The following is a 23,873-nucleotide window of genomic DNA, read 5'->3' on the forward strand; positions in this document are numbered from 1 at the left end:
AGGCTTGTACCAAAGATGAAATTGTAGTGACACTTTAAGTCTTAATTGTGTGTAGTGTTCCCAAAGGGTACTGCATATGATTCTGTCTAACACCCCCCACCGTGGTAGAGGCGCTTTCGGTGAGCTGCATTTCCTATGTTGGACTGGTGGTGGTCTCTTTTCTTACCTTGGTACAGGCATCCTGATTGGTTGCATATCTTGGGTTTGGCAGGTGGTCATTTCTCTTCTCACCGTGGTAGCCGTGCTTTTGGTGTGCTGCATTTCCTATGTTGGACTGGTGGTGGTCTCTTTTCTTAGCTTGGTACGGGCATCCTGATTGGCTGCATGTCATGGGTTTGGCAGGTGGTCCTCTCTCTTCTCACCGTGGTAGAGGTGCTTTTGGTGTGTGCTGCATTTCCTATGTTAGACTGGTGGTGGTCTCTTTTCTTACCATGGTACAGGCACTCCTGATTGGTTGCATGTCTTGGGTTTGGCAGGTGGTCCTTTCTCCTCTCACCGTGGTAGAGGTGCTTTCGGTGTGCTGCATTTCCTATGTTGGACTGGTGGTGGTCTCTTTCCTTACCTTGGTATAGGCACTCCTGATTGGTTGCATGTCTTGGGTTTGGCAGGTGGTCCTTTCTCCTCTCACCGTGGTAGAGGTGCTTCCGGTGTCCTGCATTTCCTATGTTAGACTGGTGGTGGTCTCTTTTCTTACCATGGTACAGGCACTCCTGATTGGCAGAATGTCTTGGGTTTGGCAGGTGGTCCTTTCTCCTCTCACTGTGGTAGAGGTGCTTTTGGTGTGCTGCATTTCCTATGTTAGACTGGTGGTGGTCTCTTTTCTTACCATGGTACAGCCACTCCTGATTGGTTGCATGTCTTGGGTTTGGCAGGTGGTCCTTTCTCCTCTCACCGTGGTAGAGGTGCTTCCGGTGTCCTGCATTTCCTATGCTAGACTGATGGTGGTCTCTTTTCTTACCATGGTACAGGCACTCCTGATTGGTTGCATGTCATGGGTTTGGCAGGTGGTCCTCTCTCCTCTCACCGTGGTAGAGGCGCTTTCGGTTTGCTGCATTTCCTATGTTAGACTGGTGGTGGTCTCTTTTCTTACCATGGAACAGGCACTCCTGATTGGTTGCATGTCTTGGGTTTGGCAGGTGGTCCTTTCTCCTCTCACCGTGGTAGAGGTGCTTCCGGTGTCCTGCATTTCCTATGTTAGACTGGTGGTGGTCTCTTTTCTTACCATGGTACAGGCACTCCTGATTGGTTGCATGTCTTGGGTTTGGCAGGTGGTCCTTTCTCCTCTCACCGTGGTAGAGGTGCTTTCGGTGTGCTGCATTTCCTATGTTAGACTGGTGGTGGTCTCTTTTCTTACCATGGTACAGGCACTCCTGATTGGTTGCATGTCTTGGGTTTGGCAGGTGGTCCTTTCTCCTCTCACCGTGGTAGAGGTGCTTCCGGTGTCCTGCATTTCCTATGCTAGACTGATGGTGGTCTCTTTTCTTACCATGGTACAGGCACTCCTGATTGGTTGCATGTCATGGGTTTGGCAGGTGGTCCTCTCTCCTCTCACCGTGGTAGAGGCGCTTTCGGTTTGCTGCATTTCCTATGTTAGACTGGTGGTGGTCTCTTTTCTTACCATGGAACAGGCACTCCTGATTGGTTGCATGTCTTGGGTTTGGCAGGTGGTCCTTTCTCCTCTCACCGTGGTAGAGCTGCTTCCGGTGTCCTGCATTTCCTATGCTAGACTGATGGTGGTCTCTTTTCTTACCATGGTACAGGCACTCCTGATTGGCAGAATGTCTTGGGTTTGGCAGGTGGTCCTTTCTCCTCTCACTGTGGTAGAGGTGCTTTTGGTGTGCTGCATTTCCTATGTTAGACTGGTGGTGGTCTCTTTTCTTACCATGGTACAGCCACTCCTGATTGGTTGCATGTCTTGGGTTTGGCAGGTGGTCCTTTCTCCTCTCACCGTGGTAGAGGTGCTTCCGGTGTCCTGCATTTCCTATGCTAGACTGATGGTGGTCTCTTTTCTTACCATGGTACAGGCACTCCTGATTGGTTGCATGTCATGGGTTTGGCAGGTGGTCCTCTCTCCTCTCACCGTGGTAGAGGCGCTTTCGGTTTGCTGCATTTCCTATGTTAGACTGGTGGTGGTCTCTTTTCTTACCATGGAACAGGCACTCCTGATTGGTTGCATGTCTTGGGTTTGGCAGGTGGTCCTTTCTCCTCTCACCGTGGTAGAGGTGCTTCCGGTGTCCTGCATTTCCTATGTTAGACTGGTGGTGGTCTCTTTTCTTACCATGGTACAGGCACTCCTGATTGGTTGCATGTCTTGGGTTTGGCAGGTGGTCCTTTCTCCTCTCACCGTGGTAGAGGTGCTTTCGGTGTGCTGCATTTCCTATGTTAGACTGGTGGTGGTCTCTTTTCTTACCATGGTACAGGCACTCCTGATTGGTTGCATGTCTTGGGTTTGGCAGGTGGTCCTTTCTCCTCTCACCGTGGTAGAGGTGCTTCCGGTGTCCTGCATTTCCTATGCTAGACTGATGGTGGTCTCTTTTCTTACCATGGTACAGGCACTCCTGATTGGTTGCATGTCATGGGTTTGGCAGGTGGTCCTCTCTCCTCTCACCGTGGTAGAGGCGCTTTCGGTTTGCTGCATTTCCTATGTTAGACTGGTGGTGGTCTCTTTTCTTACCATGGTACAGGCACTCCTGATTGGCAGAATGTCTTGGGTTTGGCAGGTGGTCCTCTCTCTTCTCACCGTGGTAGAGGTGCTTTTGGTGTGTGCTGCATTTCCTATGTTGGACTGGTGGTGGTCTCTTTTCTTACCATGGTACAGCCACTCCTGATTGGTTGCATGTCTTGGGTTTGGCAGGTGGTCCTTTCTCCTCTCACCGTGGTAGAGGTGCTTCCGGTGTCCTGCATTTCCTATGCTAGACTGATGGTGGTCTCTTTTCTTACCATGGTACAGGCACTCCTGATTGGTTGCATGTCATGGGTTTGGCAGGTGGTCCTCTCTCCTCTCACCGTGGTAGAGGCGCTTTCGGTTTGCTGCATTTCCTATGTTAGACTGGTGGTGGTCTCTTTTCTTACCATGGAACAGGCACTCCTGATTGGTTGCATGTCTTGGGTTTGGCAGGTGGTCCTTTCTCCTCTCACCGTGGTAGAGGTGCTTCCGGTGTCCTGCATTTCCTATGTTAGACTGGTGGTGGTCTCTTTTCTTACCATGGTACAGGCACTCCTGATTGGTTGCATGTCTTGGGTTTGGCAGGTGGTCCTTTCTCCTCTCACCGTGGTAGAGGTGCTTTCGGTGTGCTGCATTTCCTATGTTAGACTGGTGGTGGTCTCTTTTCTTACCATGGTACAGGCACTCCTGATTGGTTGCATGTCTTGGGTTTGGCAGGTGGTCCTTTCTCCTCTCACCGTGGTAGAGGTGCTTCCGGTGTCCTGCATTTCCTATGCTAGACTGATGGTGGTCTCTTTTCTTACCATGGTACAGGCACTCCTGATTGGTTGCATGTCATGGGTTTGGCAGGTGGTCCTCTCTCCTCTCACCGTGGTAGAGGCGCTTTCGGTTTGCTGCATTTCCTATGTTAGACTGGTGGTGGTCTCTTTTCTTACCATGGAACAGGCACTCCTGATTGGTTGCATGTCTTGGGTTTGGCAGGTGGTCCTTTCTCCTCTCACCGTGGTAGAGGTGCTTCCGGTGTCCTGCATTTCCTATGTTAGACTGGTGGTGGTCTCTTTTCTTACCATGGTACAGGCACTCCTGATTGGTTGCATGTCTTGGGTTTGGCAGGTGGTCCTTTCTCCTCTCACCGTGGTAGAGGTGCTTTCGGTGTGCTGCATTTCCTATGTTAGACTGGTGGTGGTCTCTTTTCTTACCATGGTACAGGCACTCCTGATTGGTTGCATGTCTTGGGTTTGGCAGGTGGTCCTTTCTCCTCTCACCGTGGTAGAGGTGCTTCCGGTGTCCTGCATTTCCTATGCTAGACTGATGGTGGTCTCTTTTCTTACCATGGTACAGGCACTCCTGATTGGTTGCATGTCATGGGTTTGGCAGGTGGTCCTCTCTCCTCTCACCGTGGTAGAGGCGCTTTCGGTTTGCTGCATTTCCTATGTTAGACTGGTGGTGGTCTCTTTTCTTACCATGGTACAGGCACTCCTGATTGGCAGAATGTCTTGGGTTTGGCAGGTGGTCCTCTCTCTTCTCACCGTGGTAGAGGTGCTTTTGGTGTGTGCTGCATTTCCTATGTTGGACTGGTGGTGGTCTCTTTTCTTACCATGGTACAGCCACTCCTGATTGGTTGCATGTCTTGGGTTTGGCAGGTGGTCCTTTCTCCTCTCACCGTGGTAGAGGTGCTTCCGGTGTCCTGCATTTCCTATGCTAGACTGATGGTGGTCTCTTTTCTTACCATGGTACAGGCACTCCTGATTGGTTGCATGTCATGGGTTTGGCAGGTGGTCCTCTCTCCTCTCACCGTGGTAGAGGCGCTTTCGGTTTGCTGCATTTCCTATGTTAGACTGATGGTGGTCTCTTTTCTTACCATGGTACAGGCACTCCTGATTGGTTGCATGTCATGGGTTTGGCAGGTGGTCCTTTCTCCTCTCACCGTGGTAGAGGTGCTTCCGGTGTCCTGCATTTCCTATGGTGGTCTCTTTTCTTACCATGGTACAGGCATCCTGATTGGCTGCATGTCTGATCATGTTGCAGAACCTCCTGCCACTTCGGCTAGCCCAGTGATATGATATGATATGATATTATATGATACGATGAGTCATTTATAACGTGCCTGTACACAATTGTTTCTAGGAGCGACAAGACAAGGGAGGGAAATCAGAGAGAGGACAATACAAACGATCTTACTAGGCCTTGTGTCATTCAGATCGTGGAAGCTCGAAGGGAGGGGGGAGTGCAAGGGAGAGGGGAGGGTAAAACAGAGCAGCAATGCAGCCAGGGCAGCACTGTTCTGGGTACTGCAAGGAGAACAAGGGACTGCAGGGTTACAGTTACAGCCCCTAAGTGCATGGTAGGCCCGGAGGCAGTGCAAGGGTGACTGATCAAGAAACAGCCTGATAACCAGTGAGACTCTGAGAGTAGCCAAGCAACCAGTCTGTACAGCAGACAGGTAGGTCAGGTAGGTCAGCAGGGGAGGGAGAGAGAAAAAGCAGAGGAGAAGAGGAAAGTTTTGATCTACTTCCGGAACTTCAGGTGGTCCGGCTCAAATTTGAGAGGGGCAGGGAAGCCATTCCAGAGGGAGGCACCTGCAGAGTAGAGAGAGAGACTCACTGCCTGGAGAAGCATCTAACCCTTAGAGAGCTGGAGGTAGCTGAGCCAAAGGGCTCGAGAAGGAAGGTATTTTGGAAGAGAACGTTGGATGTTATGCGGGCCTCGGCCCCAGAAAGCTTTGTGGACATTACAAAGGGTCTTGAACTTGATCTTTGCAGCCACTGGGAGCCAATGGAGAGATTTCAGGGCTGGTGTGATACAGTTCCTGAGCTTGAGACCAAGGATAAGTCTTGCAGTTCTGTTCTGGATTAGTTGCTGAGGGCGGAGAGTCGAGGAAAGCAGATTGAGAAAGAGGCTGTTGCAGTAGTCCAGCCTAGAGAGAACCAGGGCCCTGGAGACAGTGAGCTTCTGGGGGAAAGTGAGAAAGGGAAGAGTCCCTTTGAGGAGGTGCAGCTGGAAGTGGGACTTCTTGGCGACGTCCGAGATGTGAGGAGAGTGGAGTCAAAGATGACACCCAGGTTTTTTTGCCTCGCAGGAAGGCGAAGGTAGAGGGCCCAAGGCGAGCGGCCAGAGTGAGGGTGGGAAAGCAGGGGCAGGGGTCCCAATGACAAGGTTCTCTGGCTTACTGGCATTAAGGGAGAGATTGTTGGAGGTGCACCAATCCTGAATCGCGGATAGACAGTTAGGAAGGAGTGAGAGAGGCGAGGAGGCTGAGGGCAGCCTGAAGGAAAGCTGAGAGTCATCCGCATAACCATGATAGTTAGAGGAGAAGGTAGAGATCAGGTGGGCCAAAGGGGCCAAGTAGATGTTGAAAATCCAGGGTGAGAGGTTAGATCCCTGGGAACACCACATGTGGAGGGAGAGATGGTGGAGAGAAAGGGACCAAGTTGGACCTGGGAGGGGTAGTCCAAGTGGAAGGAGGTCATCCACTCTAGAGCCTGATCCGTGATGCCCAGGCTCACACAGAACTGATTGATCAGGATGGCATGGTTGACCGTGCCGAAAGCAGAGGAAAGATGAAGGGGGATGAGGACAGAAGGAATGCTGGGTTAGAGAGCAGATCATCACAGGTGTTCAGTAGAGCAGTTTCATGCCTCTGGCAGCTCTGAAGCCAGACTGATGGTCATGGAGACAACCAATAGATTCAGTGTGGAGAGTAAGCTCAGAGATGGCCAGCTTTTCCAAGAGTTTGCCCAGGACAGGGGTGATGGAAATTGGACGATAGTTTGCCGGGCAGTTATCATTGACAGATGGCTTCTTGAGGAGGGGGTGCACAAGGGAGTGTTTAAGGGGAGAGGGGAAAGTTCCAGTGGCAAAAGAGTGATTACAGAAATCGGCCAAGGCTGGAGCGAGGGTGTCAATATGGTCCTTGATGGTTCTGGAAGCGTAGGAGAGCACATGTTTGGATGACACTTTCATATATCGGACTTGTCTAGAAACCTTTATTCTTCAATCTTGTCATTTTCATATTTTTAATTTTAGGGAACTCTGACCTCTCTTGACTTTAAACATTTTTAAAATTCTCCTGCAAACTATTATTCTTTCACGTCTGCTTCTCAATTGCTTCTATCTGTCGCTTGTCCTTCGTGTGCACCCACCGTTTCCAATCTTTTCAGCTTCTAGCTCCTAAGCATTTGAATGTTCTATGTGATAAATCAGAATCAGGAGATGGACAACTCATTGTGTTTTGAAAAGTGATTGTTTTATTATTTGTCAAAACTCTGTACTTACCCTACACTTTTGATATATGTGCTAAAATAAAGAAAATAGTTCAAAATGGTGCACATCAGGCTGTCGTACAACATAAAGTATGTCTACCGTCAAGAAACCTAAACTAACCTGATCCTGGTCCCTACCAGTAAAAAGGAAAACATCAAACATGAACACAAACAATATCCCAAGGGCCTTGTGCCCAAATAACAAGCTCTTGACTGGTTTCTAACCCCACTGTACTGTCTCTGAATTAGACAAGGCTGCTCACCCTTAGCAAGGGTACCCTTTGTCTCTGTGGTGTTCACCCTCTTTGCAGATCGGTAAGAATGTTAATTAACCCTTCACAGGGCTTCCCACCGATGTGCAGGAGAATAGGGAATGCCTCTAGGCCTCCTGGCCCCCTAGACAGATCAAATACGGTGGGTAAAACAGTTCTGGCAGTGTCTCTGTATGACCTAGCCTCTTATGGCTCTGAACCCTTTTGGTTCCTACCCGTCCCTGGAGCCTCAGGATTCCCATCCTCTCCTGGGGTTGGTTGGATTGCGGCTGCTTTGTGCCAGAGTGATTCTCACCCCACCCATGGCGTTTCACCCCCCACACCCGCTTGATTTGTTTTCTCAGCCCCTCTTGGGCTCTCCAATCCCTCAGCCCTTCTTGGGCTCTCCAGTCCCTCAGCCCCTCTTGGGCTCTCCAGTCCCTCAGCCCCTCGTGGGCTCTCCAGTCTCTCAGCCCCTCTTGGGCTCTCCAGTCTCTCAGCCCCTCTTGGGCTCTCCAGTCTCTCAGCCCCTCTTGGGCTCTTCAGTCTCCCAGCCTCTCTTGGGCTATTTGGTTTCTCAGCCCCTCTTGGGCTATTTGGTTTCTCAGCCCCTCTTGGGCCATTTGGTTTCTCAGCCCCTTCTGGGCGCTTCACCTTCTCAGCCCCCCTTGGTCTCTTCAGTCTCTCAGCCCCTCTTGGGCTCTTCAGTCTCTCAGCCCCTCTTGGGCTCCTCAGTCTCTCCGCCCCTCTTGTGCTCTTCAGTCTCTCAGCCCCTCTTGGGATCCTCAGTCTCTCAGCCCTTCTTGGGCTCTTCAGTCTCTCAGCCCCTCTTGGGCTCCTCAGTCTCTCGGCCTCTCTTGGGCTCCTCAGTCTCTCCGCCCCTCTTGGGATCCTCAGTCTCTCAGCCCCTCTTGGGCTATTCAGTCTCTCAGCCCCTCTTGGGCTCTCCAGTCCCTCAGCCCCTCTTGGGCTATTCAGTCTCTCAGCGCCTCTTGGGCTTTCAGCCCCTCTTGGGCTATTCGATTTCTCAGCCCCTTTTGGGCTATTTGGTTTCTCACTCCCTCTTGGGATCTGCAGTCTCTCAGCCCCTCTTGGGCTCTCCAGTCTCTCAGCCCCTCTTGGGCTCTTCAGTCTCCCAGCCTCTATTGGGCTATTTGGTTTCTCAGCCCCTCTTGGGCTATTTGGTTGCTCAGCCCCTCTTGGGCCATTTGGTTTCTCAGCCCCTTCTGGGCGCTTCACCTTCTCAGCCCCCCTTGGTCTCTTCAGTCTCTCAGCCCCTCTTGGGCTATTCAGTCTCTCAGCCCCTCTTGGGCTCTCCAGTCCCTCAGCCCCTCTTGGGCTCTCCAGTCTCTCAGCCTCTCTTGGGATCCTCAGTCTCTCAGCCCCTCTTGTGCTCTTCAGTCTCTCAGCCCCTCTTGGGCTCCTCAGTCTCTCCGCCCCTCTTGGGATCCTCAGTCTCTCCGCCCCTCTTGGGATCCTCAGTCTCTCAGCCCCTCTTGGGCTCCTCAGTCTCTCGGCCTCTCTTGGGCTCCTCAGTCTCTCAGCCCCTCTTGAGCTCCTCAGTCTCTCAGCTTCTCCTGGGCTCTTCAGTCTCTCAGCCTGTCTTGGGCTATTCGGTCTCCCAGCTCGTCTTGGGCTCTTCAACCATTCAGCCCCTTTTGGGCTTTTCGCTGCTCTTTGGCTCTTTGGTTGCTCACCCCTACTTGAGCCCTTCCTGTTCTTACCCCTTCTCCTGTCTGCCTATCTTTGGTGTGGCTCTGCAGGCTTCTTACTGTGTTTCATAGTCACATGCTCTTTTTGCTCCTCCCAGTAAGAAGGGGAAACATCCCATTGGTCTGGAAATTTGGCGACAGTAAAGGGTCAGAAACCACACCATGTACCTCAGTATGAATTTTCAAAGAGTTGTCGGGTGCAATCCCCACATAGCCATATGTTTTTTTTCTTTTGTAGTATTAGGGACAGACGCGGCCTGGCATAGGACTTTGGACAGAGGGCTTTGCTTGCTTTTGTACCGTCATCCTGACAAGCACCCTTCTTTAGTATTTCTTTGGTAGAGTTTGCCCAAAATTGTTAGTCAGGGAAAGAATAGGTTTGTGAGTGATCATAAAGAAAAGTCAGACACAACGCCACCTTTTCCATCTCCTGATTCTGACCTACTACAGATGTTTGTGACTAGGGGATTATTAATGGTCAGTCACTGCTTTATAGAAATGCAGTTAACAGCTTGCCTGAAAGGTATGTTCATGAAAAGGTTTGCAGAGGATAAATCAGGGGCAACAAGCTTGTCTAGGAAGCCCGAAAATGCTGAGCAGCACGGGTTTGAAACCTGGCCCGTGCTTAAAGGCTGATCTCAGGCATGAAGTGCGATTTAAGAATACAATTTAATGTGTTTTAGTTGATTCTGAAACTTTCAGATTGTAGCTGATGAGACACAGGCGACTGACTAAGGGAGGTCATGGTTTAACAAATCTTTTATTTATAACAAAGATAAAATGCCTTTCTGTCGCTACTTTAAGGTGGTTTCCCTACCTAACAGAAAATAAACTAGGGCGTTCAGGTCAGTCTAGGTCTAAAAATCAACAGTCCTCGTCAAAACACTGCTATCCCGAACGCTACAATATAACCTAACACAAATATAAGATCCCTTTGGGCTCCAAGGGGGATGACTGCCCCCCCCCTCCCCCCCTTAGCAAAATGGTAAGGTTATCGGGACAAATAAAAAGTAAAACAAAGTTCCAATAGACCTGGGAGGGTGACTCCCTCCTCCCAGCGGACTCCTCGTAGAAACAAATGGTGCTCCTAGTGGTGAAAGGAAAAGTTCCAAAGTAAAGGAAGGTGGTACAAAGTGCTCTAGTGTAGAAAACAAAGTTCCATGAAAATGTTCCAAAGCAAATGAGCTCAAAAGTCTGTGTGGTCCTGCCTGGGATATCACCGATGTTAGAAGTAGTGGATCTTTTCCCGGTTCCTCGAGTATGAGCGCCTTGTGGTATTGGCCAGGTACTTGAGGCCGAAAGTGATCCACACTATAGGGTATTGGTTTCTTAGTACCCCAACCCCACCCAGATTTTAGCATCTCCTAAATACCTTGATTCTGGGCGTTCTGCACCGGTTCTTCGTTGGGTCTCAAGATTCGCAAGCTGCAACAACCTGCTTCTTCTCCTCCTTCAACAACTCAGCTCTTGTCGCCTGGAGGCTGATGCGGGTTACTGGGTTGCTGTTTGCTTTCAACCCTTCTATGCCACCCTCCCTCGAGCTCACCTTCCTGCTGCTGCTGCTCAATGCTGGAAGACACGGCTTTGGCAGCATTTGTGGACCTCACAGTCCATCCTCCTCCTCGGGTCCTGCCTCCACGTCTCCTTCGCCTTCACTCCTCTTGCTTGTCCTTCGACCTGGACCTCTCTTCGGTAGCTCGTCCTGGTCACCGGGTTCACAGGTATCCCTTCTTATAGGCAAGCAGGGGTCGATAGGATTCTGGCGGTGAGAGGGAAAACACAAGCTTGGCAATTCCTCTGTCGCTCATTTGTCTTCTTCCTCTCAGGCTTTCTCCCATTACCAGCGCGGCTCCATGCAAGTGAACGCAGTCCTTCTTCACTTTCAGGTTTAAATAGGAAGTCCAGCCCTTTGCGTAGCATCCGTCACCTGACTTCCAGGTGTATCAGTGTTGTTGCGCCTTACTTGTTGAGTTTGTTGTTTCTTCCTCATCCGGTTGTTGACAAACTAAGGTTTTTAGAGGTTTTACAAAAACACATCATTTCTATTACATTACCCACTGAGGAGGAATAGGGGAGGAGTTTTGGGTCACGGGTCTTGATGTTACAGGAGCCCTGATATAGACATATGCCACTTTTCCCAGGAGAGACATCTCCCCCCATGAGATCTTCCCACCGCACAACGCTCCCAGGGGAATGTTGGGTAGCGGCCGCACTGCACTGGCCTCATGAGGAGAGGGGTCCCACTGTATATCTCTGATCCCTTTCCCACACATCTATTACACTTCCTGATACTCAGCTGTGCGAACGGGGAAACGGGAATGCTGCCATCACAGTGTTTAATGCTGGCGTGCTATTGGTGCTAGGAAGACCCAGAACAGATCTGTTGTGGGAGCTTAGGGCAGAGTGTGGCATTTTCCTGTTAAGTTTTTATGTTGATGTATTTATTATATTGTTGGTTTGTAAGGCACCTTAGAGCACACATTTGCTTCAAAGTGCACAAGTTGATCATTACTTTTCTGCATCACCTTTTGGAAGACGTGTGATATAGAACTGTGTCCATGCTTTGGTTGTGAGCGCTAGACAGGGAGGTAGCCCTAACCTTTGTGCTCCAGGGAGCAGCCCTTGTATAGTATTAACAGTCAGCAGAATTAACATACACGGGTTGTTTGCTGCAAGTATCTCTTTGGTCTTTAATATTATTTGATTTCCCCATTTTCTTTACCATTTCAAGTCATTCTTCAATCACTTCAATTTCTTTATGTCTATGGTGGGAGTCATGTAACTTTGGTATGTGAACAGCAGTACAAACTGCTTCATTAAAATAATTGTTTCTTTGTCTAACATTCTCGAAGATTCACCGGGAGGAAGAGGTCCCCTGTATTTTTCACCAGCCCAAAATCTTTTGTGGATTTTTAGTGCTAATGAGATTTGGAGGATGGGTTAATGCAGAGGGCACACAAATAGAACAAGACCTTAAAAGCAGGAGAGAAAATATTTGCTTGAGGTGGAACTTACATTTATATCTGTAAATTATGTGTTTCTGTCTTTATACCACAGGTGACGAGATCAGCAATCGAGAGGAGTTATTCATCATAAAATTAGAAGAAAACCTGACCTCGAAGAGTCCCCCGAAAACGGAAGGAAATGAAAGAAATGACTGTCTTGCAACAGGTGAAGCAGGGAGGAGATGGGTGCACTTGACTGATTTAAAATATTCAATAACCCTCCTTCTCCCTCTGGCTCCAGGATCCCTTGTAGAAATGTAACAGATCCAGTTTTGCTCCATGGCAGTTTCTTACAGCTAGTTTTACATGTGTTGCTAGCCATAGGGCAGAGATCCTGGCAGACCTCTGTATAACACACCTGGTGGCAGCCTCGGTGGTGAGCAGTGGTCCCCTCTCTCACCCCAGGTTATCCAGAATCCCATCCCCTGCCTTTTTGTGTGATTGCCTCACACACGGTACTGACTTCGCCACACCTATGATCAACATCTGTACGGTTTCTGAATAGAATCTTGTCTACACTCATCTTCCATGATGCTACAAATTAAAATGTCATTGACGTATTGTATCACCACACTCTAAAGATCAATATTACCTAAATCCATCTGTAGGACTCTGTTAAAAATCCACAGTACCGCTGGGGCAGCCTAGTATGTTTCAGTCAGTTTGGCAGAACGTAAATTACGTCAAGTCTTGTGAGTCCTTGTGCAACGGGATAGAGAAAAAAGCATTTTTCAAATCGATCACTGTGAAATATCGAGCTTCCACCGGGATACTGCATAGTATCGTTGCCAGATTAGGAACTAGATGAAACTCTGCATCTACAATTTGGTTAATCGGTCTCATATCTTGTATAAATCTCTGTGCCCCTCCTTTAGATTTCTTGATAGGATACACCACAGTATTACACTATGATTCCGATTGTTAGGCAGAATCCTGTGCAGTTCCCTTAGGGAACACTGCAAAAAGATTGAGACTACAGGAGTAAGCAGGAAGCCCAATTGGTAGCAGACTGCACCACCCAGATTTACTTGGTAGCTGTGGCTGAGCAGTCAGACTTCTCTCAAGAAGAGTTAGGCAGTATGTAGAGTATACACAATAGGGCTAAAAAAACAGTAGAGCAAACAAACACTGACCAGAGCTTTGTATAAAAAGTATAGAGTTATTTATTTAAAACACACTTGAGCAATATACTAGCACTCTCAATCAAAAGCAAGTTAAAACACAGTCAGGTAAAGTATACACACCTCCCTTAATAACTATCAGACAAGTCAGGATTAAAGCACACTATTTGTTAAGACAGAAGCAGATAGGCCTAATGCCAGAGGTGGCGGACTAGCCATCATCTGCAAATCTACCCTTCCCATCAGACCAGCCACATCAGTCTCTTACTCATCCTGCGAAGCACTAACAGCCAAAATGCCTCTCTCTAACAACCACACGCTCTCAATCCATGTAATATACAGACCCCCAGGGCCCCTAGGCACCTTTGAAGATGACTTAACGAACCTTATAGCCAATAACATTAAAGACCATTCCCAAACCCTACTACTGGGAGACTTTAACCTTGGCTTTACTGAAACCAACAATAAACACGCAGAGTCAGTTGCAGCCTTGCTAAAGGACCACGGTCTTGATCAAAAAGTCCTTTCCCCTACCCACATTAAAGGAAGGACCCTCGATTGGGTATCGGAACTGAACTGTAACATCAGTATCACCGATATTGCTCCACAAACATGGACGGATCACTACCTAATAATCTTCTCTGCCACTCTGGATCTCCTTAGCCCCAAAACCAACAACATGATTCCCCCTCTCCTGACCAGAAGCAGGAAGGACATGACTGTTGAAAACATGATCCCTCTCCTCCTTCCAGCCATATCTGACTTGGGAAGTAACAACCCGGACACCCTGGTAAATACTTTCAATGACGCTATGACCAAAGCATTAGACTCAGTTGCTCCAGCCAAACTACGTAAAGCCAAACAGGAAGCCCATTTAAATGCCTGGTTCACGCCCCACCTCAAATTGCTAAGACTACAAAAAAGAAAGCTCCAATCTATCTGGTGCCACTCTCCCACTGAATACAACAAAAACAACCTAACCGAATTTGCGAAATTCTACAAAAAAGAAATCATCAAAACCAAGAAGAACACCTTTAATGACAAGATTGCAAAAGCTAACTCTAATACTAAAGAGCTCTTTACCATCCTCCGCGAGCTAGAATCCCCCATTCAACCAATAGACAATTTCCCCAAAAACAAAGCCTGGTGCACAAATATACAAAATGCCCTTCCTAACAAAATCTCCTTGCTTCAATGTAAAATTTCTAAAAAAAAAGGCCACACTTCCACCTCTGCCCCAACATATACCCCAATCCCAGGAGAATAAGACCACTGCTCCATTCAGATTCAAACCTATCTCCATAAATGACACAGAAAAAATAATACTCTCCCTCAAACCCTCAAACTGTAAGGGCGACCCATGCCCTGCACAATTAATATAGGACGCAGCTAGAGATCTAGCTCCCTTCATTTCCAAGCTTATAAACTCTTCCTTTAAATCCAATACGGTACCCACCAACCTCAAAGAATCATGGGTCCTCCCACTATTGAAAAAACAAACTCTGGACCCCACCATTCCCACCAACTACAGACCCATCACCACAGTGCCTTTTCTACTAAAAATATTAGACAGAGCTGCCTACATACATACAAATCCAGGACTACCTGGAGGCTAACCGCCTGCTTGGCTCACGGCAATCTGGCTTCCGTCCACTCCACGGCACGGAAACAGCTTTGTTAGACCTCAAGACACAAATTGAGGAACTTAAGGATAACGTGGAAACAGCCTTGCTCCTCCTACTGGACTTGTCGGCTGCGTTTGACCTGGTGGACCATGCAGTCTTATGCAACCACCTCGAATCTAGCGCCAACTTCACCGGAGATGCTATAGCCTGGGTCCAATCCTTCTTAGCAAATTGCACCATGCGAGTCTTTTCCACCACCAACTCAGCCGACCCTATCAAAATAACATGCGGTGTCCCACAAGGATCCTGTGTCTCCCCCACCATGTACAATATCTTCACCAAGCCTGTGTTTGACAAGTTGGACGGTCTGGATGTCATCTACACGAACTACGCAGATGACACCCAGATCTTTATACCCCTTTCGGGTGACTACGAGACAGACTCAGCCTTGGTGAACAAGATATACACTATCATTCAGGCATGGATGGCCGCACACGGCCTCTGCCTGAATGACGATAAAACAGAACTACTAATCCCAGGCTCTAAAGTCAACATCCAAAAACTATGCCCAAACTACACATCCTTCAGCATTGATAACAACCCTATCAAGGTGATGCCTGTGGTTAAAACCCTTGGATTCTATCTGGACTCCTCCCTTACTCTCAAGAAGCAGGTCAACTCCCTCGCCTCTTCCACTACCTACACCTGCAAACTCATCCGTGCATCTAGACCTTACCTTTCCAGTGCCAGCTGCATTACATTAGCTAACGCCCTTATTATGTCTAGGTTAGATTACTGCAATGCCCTGTATTCTGGAACCAATAAATATATCACTGATAAACTACAAAGACTACAGAACAATGCCCTAAGAGCAGCACTAAATATCCCCTTCAGAGTGCACATCACTAATTTCAGGAAAGAGGTTAACTGGTTAAAAATAACGGACAGAATCCTACTCAAAACAGCTTCCCTCACATCTAAATGTCTTTAGATGTGCCCCCCGTATCTTATGGAAAAAATCAACAGGAAAATCTCCACGCGACCTACAAGATCTGCCAACACCTCCAAACTAGAGATTCCTAGGTTTAAACGTTCCACTGCGGGAGGAACTAGCTTTCCTGTCAAAGCTGCTCACTGCTGGAACAAACTACCACTTGACCTCAGAACGGAACAACCGTACCCGAAATTCAGGCACAAAATAATCAACTGGCTGCGTGCCAATGACACATAACTTTCACCTAGCCTCCTACCTAGCCACGACCCACCCTTTGCCTGGACACCCCAAGACATGCCCCGCCTCTGGGTACATGCTTGTATATATTCTTGTTCATATCTGCTTTTTGCTGCTGTGTTTTATATGCATATTATTGTATATAGTCTCATATATATTTGCGCTCTTTTTGCCACTGTGTTGTACATATTCATGCCAAACACTGTAACAAGCTTAAGTTTTCATGTAAACTGTTGCGCCCGCCTACCCTTGGGTTTGGCGCGCATTAACAAATAAACAAACAAACAAACAAACAAGCGAGCGCTTAACCTAGATGGCACTCAAATAGTTTAGGTTAAAAAGAGAGAGAAAAGGCAGAGCATAAAATAAAACAGTTCCCAACACTTTTTAAGAGTTCAGAGCAAGGGAAGAAAGGCAGGTTATACTGTAGAGCCAAAGTTCATAGGCCAGGACCACTTTAAGTGGAGCAAAGCAAAATGTGCCCAGGATCACACGGTTTAAAGTGCACTAGAAGTCTTTGCAGAGTGTCAAAAAGAGGTTGGTATAGTTCAAGAAACAAAGCTTAGCAGATCTGGGGCCAACCCAGTATAGAAGCCAAGGATTTAAGGGTCACCTTGAGCAATCTGTAGAAAGGGAGGCCAGGCAGGACACAGTACCTTAAATGGTAAGGAAGCTCCAGCGGGGCCAGTTGTTCCTGGCAGTGGTTGCAGTTCGTTGTTCCAGCCACGGGAAGAGAGGATCTCGTCAAGGAGGAAACTTGGAGTTGTTGCACTGCACAGGGATGAAACCAGCCGCGGAGCTCCCGATTAAAAGGTGCGGTCCTTTTATTTGCGGTCAAAAGTGGTGAGCTTGGCTACCCGCCGCCCGGGTACTTGGCACGTGCGATTCCACCAAGTGACGTCTTTGGAAGCGAAAAAGGGCGAACTGGTTGGTCCCACCAGCTCAAAGGGAGAAGACTGTCCAGCAGAAGATCTTCTCTGTCGTTTGAAAAGTGGTGAGTTCGTTGCAGCAGGGCTTCACCAGTGGTGTCGTCGGGTTGCAGGTGGCACAGCTTCTTCCTCTTCGGATTCTTAGGTCCTGTGGCGACTTCTGAAATTCCAGTCCCAAAGGCCCTGCTTTTATGCAGAAAAACCCCCATTCATCAGCCTAGCTGTCAATAACACATGCTAAGTGGTGAGCCGGACGGCTCACCACTGGGCCAATCAGAGTAGATTGCGACTTGGGTTGCCGAGGTAACGCAGTCCAGGGTGCCTATTCCCCCCTCCACCCCTCCTGTGGAACCCAGACAGAGTGGCACCATTTGGAGGGCTTCTGTGGAGAAGCCCGCCAAATTAGTAGAACAAAGGGCTCGACCATGGTCAGAGTTACAGAGACGATCACACAAACGCCATTTTAGAAAAGAGTTCTGGCAAAAAGACCCAACCAGGGATTTAATATTAAATAAATAAACCGGCAGTATCTTTAACATTGCACCAAAAAGTGGTGCGTTTAAAATCAATGGGAAAATCCCATAGAGAATATTCCTGGGGAATATTTCGCGTGGTAACCACTGCCACCAGCCAGAAACTCGACCAGGGGGGACTGGACAGTGCCCCCCTGAAAACAGACCCAGGGGCAAATATATTAACCCCTTCCAGTACTTCCACAATATGATGGTTTGTACTGGTTCTGTTCACAATTTTGGACTAGTAAAGCCAATGGTGACTTTACATGCCCTGGGAGACAGTAGTCAGTCCCAGGGTATGGAGTCTATGTTTGGGGGTCACTATGACACCCCTGTGTTACTGCACTGAGGGTGCTGTATAACACACATAGGAAAATAGATGATACCCTATGGAGTAAAAAGAGGTTACCCCATAGCACATGAACACATACAAAGTCAAAGGTACACCTCAAATCATGCCTAAGAGTGGGAGGAAATGAGTCCCACTCTTAGCAGGAGAAAAAAACAAACCCCAAAAATCCAGCAAAGCTGCTGTGGGACTCACTAGGTTTGGGAAATTAGCTTTTTTAAGAGAATTCTCCCTAACACTGATGGCACCATAATCCCTTGTTTCATCAATGTTGAAATGGTCTGAAATATTCCTTCATCAGCCTCTCGAGACATGGGGTACTGTTTTGCTCGAGGTAAAATTGTTCCTGGCTTAAGCTTTATTTTAATTTCCTCTAGTGCCTTTAATAATCCTACGTTGTAAGGGCCTGTGGTCCAAAGGAAACTAGGCACCTTCTCCAAATCTTCCTGGAAAAGTTCTGGATGATGCTGCAATATCGCCATTTGCTGTGGGACCTTGTTAGGCAGAATCCTGTGCAGTTCCCTTAGGGAGCACTACAGAAGATTAAGACTACAGGTATATGCAATAAATCCCCTTTGGTATCAGTCTGTGCCACAAAGATTTAGTTGGTAGCTGTGGCTGAGCAGTCAGACTCATCTCAAGAGGGAGATGAGCAGTATTCAGGGTTTACACATTAGGGCTTCAGTATTATGGAACAAGGAAACACTGACCAAAGCTTTGTATCAAAAAGAATATATATATTTATTTTACACACTCTGATGTTCACACACAAATCACTATTAATAAAGCAAGTTAAATCAGTCGAGAAAAGTATACACAACTCCCTATTTAAATTTTAGACAAGTTTGAGCAAGAGTGAAAACTGAGCAAAACGGCACAGTGTAAACCAAGCAGAAATGGCACTCAAGCAATTTCTCAAAAGGGAGGGAAAGGACAAGTGGCACAGGGATAGACTCTTTAACACACCAGCAACACTTCCCTAGTAGATTTTGAACAAGTTAGGCAAGGCAATACTTTAGTATCAGCAATACTTAGATGAAAACCGAGCAAAATGGCACTTCACAATATTAAAAAGGGGAAGGAAAAAGGTGGTTATAAGAATTAGGTGCACCAACACATTTCTAACAATTACATGGCCTAGCCCTCATAATTGTATTGTATGATGTATTATGTGGTATATCTGATCACAGGTCACTGCCTCACTGTAACCCAAGGCACAACCTGCACACATTGTAACTAAGTCTTCCTTGCAAGTAACAGTGCCACAATGCCCCTGGGCTGCCTGCGCGCTATATAAATTTAATTAATAAATAAATAAATAAATAAATAAATAGGTGCGAAGCAATCTAGAGAAGGCAGTTGTAACAGATTTAGCCCAAGTCAATAGGCCTGTGCCAGAGTCAATGATACAAGGCAATGTGCCCAGGATCAAACTGTTCTAGTAGCTGCAGTCAAGTCTTTGTTTAACGATTTGAAAAGGTGGTCGCAGAAGGTGAAAGACAATGTTAGATGATAGGGGCGGCCAACCCAGTAGGAAAGTAAAGGATTTAAAACACCTTTAGCGATACCCAACGAAACGGGAGGCCTGGCGGAACAATGTACCTTAAAAGTGGAAGAGGCTCCTGCGGGGGCGGTAGTTCCTGGCAGTTCCTGCAGTTCGGGAGATCCAGCAGAGGAAGAGAGACTCTCGTCGTGGAGGAAGGTTCGAGTTACTGTACTGCCCTGGGATGAAACCAGCCGCGGTGCTGCCAAAACAAAAAAAGGTACGCACCTTTGAATCGCGGTCGTGGTGGATGGGTGCCTGGCTATCCGGTCTCCGAGTGCTTGGCACTGGCGATTTGACCAAGGCAGGTCCTGGAAGGCGATTGGCAAACTGGTTGGCCCCACCAGCTCAAGGGAAGAAGACTCTTGCAGAGGAAGATCTTCTCAAGTCGTTGGAGAAAAGTGGTGAGGATCTGCAGCAGGGCTTCACCGGGGGTTCAGTCGTTGCAGATGTCTTCAGCTTCTCTCCTCTTCAGTTTCTTAGTTCCAGTGGCGACGTCTTGTCCTCCAGTCCTCAGGACCCTGCTTTTATGCAGTAAGACCCTCATTCATACAGCATACCTGTCACTCACACATTGGGGTGGCTCTCCTGGCGGGGGAACCCCCCAGCCTATCAGGGCAGAGTGCGACCTGGATTGCGTAGGTAACCCTGTCCAGGGTGCCTATTCCCCCTCCCACACATCCTGTCTACCCCAGACTCAGTGGCGCCGAGAGGAGAGCTTCTGTGCAGAAGCCCACCAAAAGAACAAACAAAGGATCCCCGACCTGGGTTAGGATTTCGGAGAAAGACACGAGAAAGAAATATTATTAAAGTTCTGGCAGTAAAAACCCTATCGGAGTAAAGTTAATATTAAAATAAACCGGCGGTATATTAGAGGCTGTCAGTAAAAGTGGTAGCCTCGAACAATGGGAAAATCCCATAGGGAAATATTTGCGGTCGAATATTTACAGTAGTAACCACTGCCACCAGCCAGAAACTTTTGAGAGAGGGACTGTACGGTACCCCCTCGAAAATGAACACTAGGGAAAATCTATTCACCCTTCCCAGTACCTCCATAGTAAGATGGGTTGTACTGGTTTAGTTCATAATTATTGACTAGTAAAGTCAATGGGGACTTTACATGCCCTGGGAGACAATATTCAGTCCCTTCAGTCCCAGGGTATGGAGTCTATGTTTGGGGGTTGCTACGACACCCCTGTGGTACGGCACGGAGGGTGCTGTGTACCACACATGTTAAAAAGATGATTCCTATGAGGGTGAGAAACCCCATAGACCATAAGCACACAAGAGAGCCTAAAACACACACTAGCAATCTGTCTAAGAGTGGGAAAAAAGGGCCTCACTTTGTTGCGCTCACCTGACTCCCACAGAGGCGCCGGTCTGATCTGGGCTGCTGCGGCCTCCTCCAGCGAAATGCGTAGGGCCGATGTGTGTCGTTTGTCTGGCCTGTAGGAGTACTCTTCTGTGAATGGAGAAAGGGGAATTAACCACCCGTGGAGTTGAGCGTAATTTCCCCCAGCCCCGTTGTTCTCCCCACTGACCACCTTATGTTTTGAAAGGGCGAGCTCTCCATCCTGCTTCGAGCGCAGGGGCGCGTGATGGACCAGTTGCTCCACTGGTCAAAGGAATTGGTGAGTTCCAGGGCTATATTGACTCTCCTGGCAAGACGTCGTAAGTATGCAGTTCGTAAGAGTTCAAATGCCTGACCATCACTCCTATCCAATCCCGCAATCTGTGGTCTTTTCCTTTATTCAGGTGCTGAGAGAAAACCAGAGTCGAGGAGTTATACCTCTGGCGGTAAAATCAGATAAGTCTTTGGCGGGAGGTGGCTCCCCTTGATTGTCCTTTTGATTCACCCTGTTGTGCTTTTGTTTCCCCTTAGGGGCCGGGGTACGGCGATGGTGCAGTGGGAGCTGCGCCGACCCGAGGTGAGGAATGGTTCCCCCGGTGGTAAATCAGGTAAGTCTTAGGGTGGTAACCAGTATTCCTCTATATGTTCCCTTGGCTCACCTTATTGTCTTTATCTTCCCCCAGGTGCCGGAATGCAGCGGGAACATGCAGGAGGCTGCGGTGAAACGTGAAGATGCTGCGAGGAACTGTGAGTGCAGTGCGGCGCTGCTGCTGGCGTTAAAAATGAAGTCTTTCCTTTGGTTCGACGATGCGATGGCTTTGGAATCAGGTAAGAAGCTGGTAAATGTCCTAGTTCCAACCTTTCTCCTTCTTTTCTTTGTTTCTAGGTGCTCCGGGTTTGAGGCGGGCGTGGCTGAAGTCTGGATGCTGCTGCAGGCACGGTGAGCGTTACGCTGCTGGATGCAGAATAACGCGAAGCGTGTGCTGCTCTTCGGCCGTGGTTTAAATAGCCTCCAAAGTAGTTCCAGGTAAGTATTCCTCTGCCGCCACACCCGAGTGGCAAATAGTCCCTAGGTAAAGTAGTCCCTTCCAGGCCTCTTGAGGACTTGGATCCCTTGCAGCTTGGTCTGCATCAGGTAAGTCCAGGTACGTTTTTCCCTTATGAGCCTGGCGTCTCTGGTGCCAGGACTGAAGTCTCATATGACCCTGGTGCCAAAGGTGCCAGGACTGTGTCCAGATGGCCCCTAACAGGGGTCGCTGGGCCCTACCCCGGGAACGTGATGCCTGCTCCCGGGGCTGCTGGACCTGGTCTGGTTCCCCGGGGGTAGGCATCATGACACACTTTTAGCAGGAGAAAAAAATAAACCCCTCAAATCCAGCAAAGCTGCTGTGGGACTCTATAGGTAAGGGAAATTAGCCGTTGAAGAGAATTCTCCATAACAGGCCTCTCTTTCTCTGTCTTTATCCAGTATGTGATGCTCATAAAGAACTCCACTTCATCATCTGTTCCTTCTTCCCCGAACATGTCGTAATCAGTTATGTCAGTCAATATGTAACCTTCCTCGAGAACTATTATTGTTCTCCATGGCCTACCCTCATTATCTACTCCTTCGAGCATTGCCATTTCCCTTCATACTATGGCTGCTTCTAATTCTATAGGGATAGTCTGTCCCCCCTCTTCGTCCATAGGTATTCGTGGTCTAAACAAAAACTCATCAGGTATCCTCACAATCTTTCCCACTAAGCCAGGTAGCCATGTCAATAGAATGCTCACTCCATATAGAAAAATTGCTGGCTATACTGGGACGCCTCGCAGAGCCACTTGCCCTGTGAACACCAGTATAAATTCCCACTTTTAAATAGTGTATTCCTGGAGTGGAACACACTATCCCGTGATCAGTGAATGAAATCATCATGTTAAGTTTTGTCACTAAATCTCTTCTAAAAATGTTAACCGGAGTCTGTTGTGAATATAACGAAGGAACAGACATGTCACACTCTCCTATAGAGACAGGTAATTCATTAGTAAAAGGAACTCGACTCATAGCTCCAGAGAACCTTTGAGCATTCATGGCAAGTCCCGACATTGGATATTTTCCCTCTCGTATACATGAGCGTGTAGCTCCAGTGTCAACTAGAAAATAAAAAGATTTACCTCCTATCGTCATATGAACCCTTGGTTCCTCTTGGGGGTCTGGTGTCAAAGATAGTACTGAACACATCAAGTCACCCTGTGAGCTGTCCTATTGTGGGTACAGGCTCACCCCATCCCTGTGAAAGCATTTCCTACTACCACAGAGACACCTCCTATTCTGGGTGTCAGCACTTGTCCTGTGTTTGCATACTGCTGTGTCTGCATAGGGGCTTGTTGTGACTGCCCTTGTGGTGGATTCATTTGCACTCGATCTTGTTGCTGTACCTGCTGCACTCGCGGCGCTTGTGTCTGATACAATGTGTGATCTTGGGCAAACTCTTCTCTAGTTTGTGTACTATATGGAGGGGGATAGGCTATCTACCCTCTTGAAAATTGGCCATTTTGTACATTCCCTTGACTTCACATACACGTGCAAAGTGCCCTGTCATCCTAGAAGTCCAAGATACTGGGGTGCCCGTCTGACAAGTCCCCCTTGGTTATGTCCTCCCTGGGTACTCTGATTCTCATTCTGTGCATTCTGAAACCCACCTCGATTATTTTGGAATCCAACTCCTCTTCCTCTATAGCCCATACCTCTGCCTCCTGGCACAAACCCATATTTACCTTGATCCTTTGGGCGCTGATTACTCGCCTGCGATTCACCCATTGCTTCCTGCATTCCCAATCCTTCTCCACTTGTCAATACCGCCCCTTCTATGGCAAATTTAGACAATTGTTTTGGAAATAACTTGGCTTACTCGATTTTCCTAGTCTCATCTTTCTTCCTATTTTTCTCCTGTAATAACCAACAATGGTGTACTATCATCAGCTGTATCTCAGCCCAAGGCTTCGCTTCCATCCCCACTTCTTTCTCCATCTGCCTCTGCACTGGCTCAGGTAACCCCAGACATAAAATGTGGTAAAATAATGTCACTATCTTTTCCCATGGCTCGCCAGTTTCAAGTTGCCATTTCTCCTGAATTTTCTGAAAGTAAGCAATAGGATCTTCATCTTCCTTCAACTTACGTGTCATAATTGTACCCATATCTGATATATCGGGGTACTATACCCCGAGAGCTCTCCAAAAATCTGCTCTACAATTATTAAACGACACCCCATCATGCGCTGCATTCTGTGCGGTCACACTTGAATATCCTGCTCTCCTCCTGAAACACTTGTGT

At 48.0% G+C, this 23,873-nt stretch overlaps 1 pseudogene; it reads left to right on the top strand.

Annotated features, from left to right (window-relative positions):
• LOC138487583 (zinc finger protein 850-like) overlaps positions 1-23,873 on the top strand; it is a 673,452-nt pseudogene that overhangs the window by 272,186 nt on the left and 377,393 nt on the right.

Source organism: Ambystoma mexicanum, chromosome 9 (genome assembly GCF_040938575.1).
Source record: "Ambystoma mexicanum isolate Mex_15411 chromosome 9, UKY_AmexF1_1, whole genome shotgun sequence".
Lineage (NCBI taxonomy): Eukaryota > Metazoa > Chordata > Amphibia > Caudata > Ambystomatidae > Ambystoma > Ambystoma mexicanum.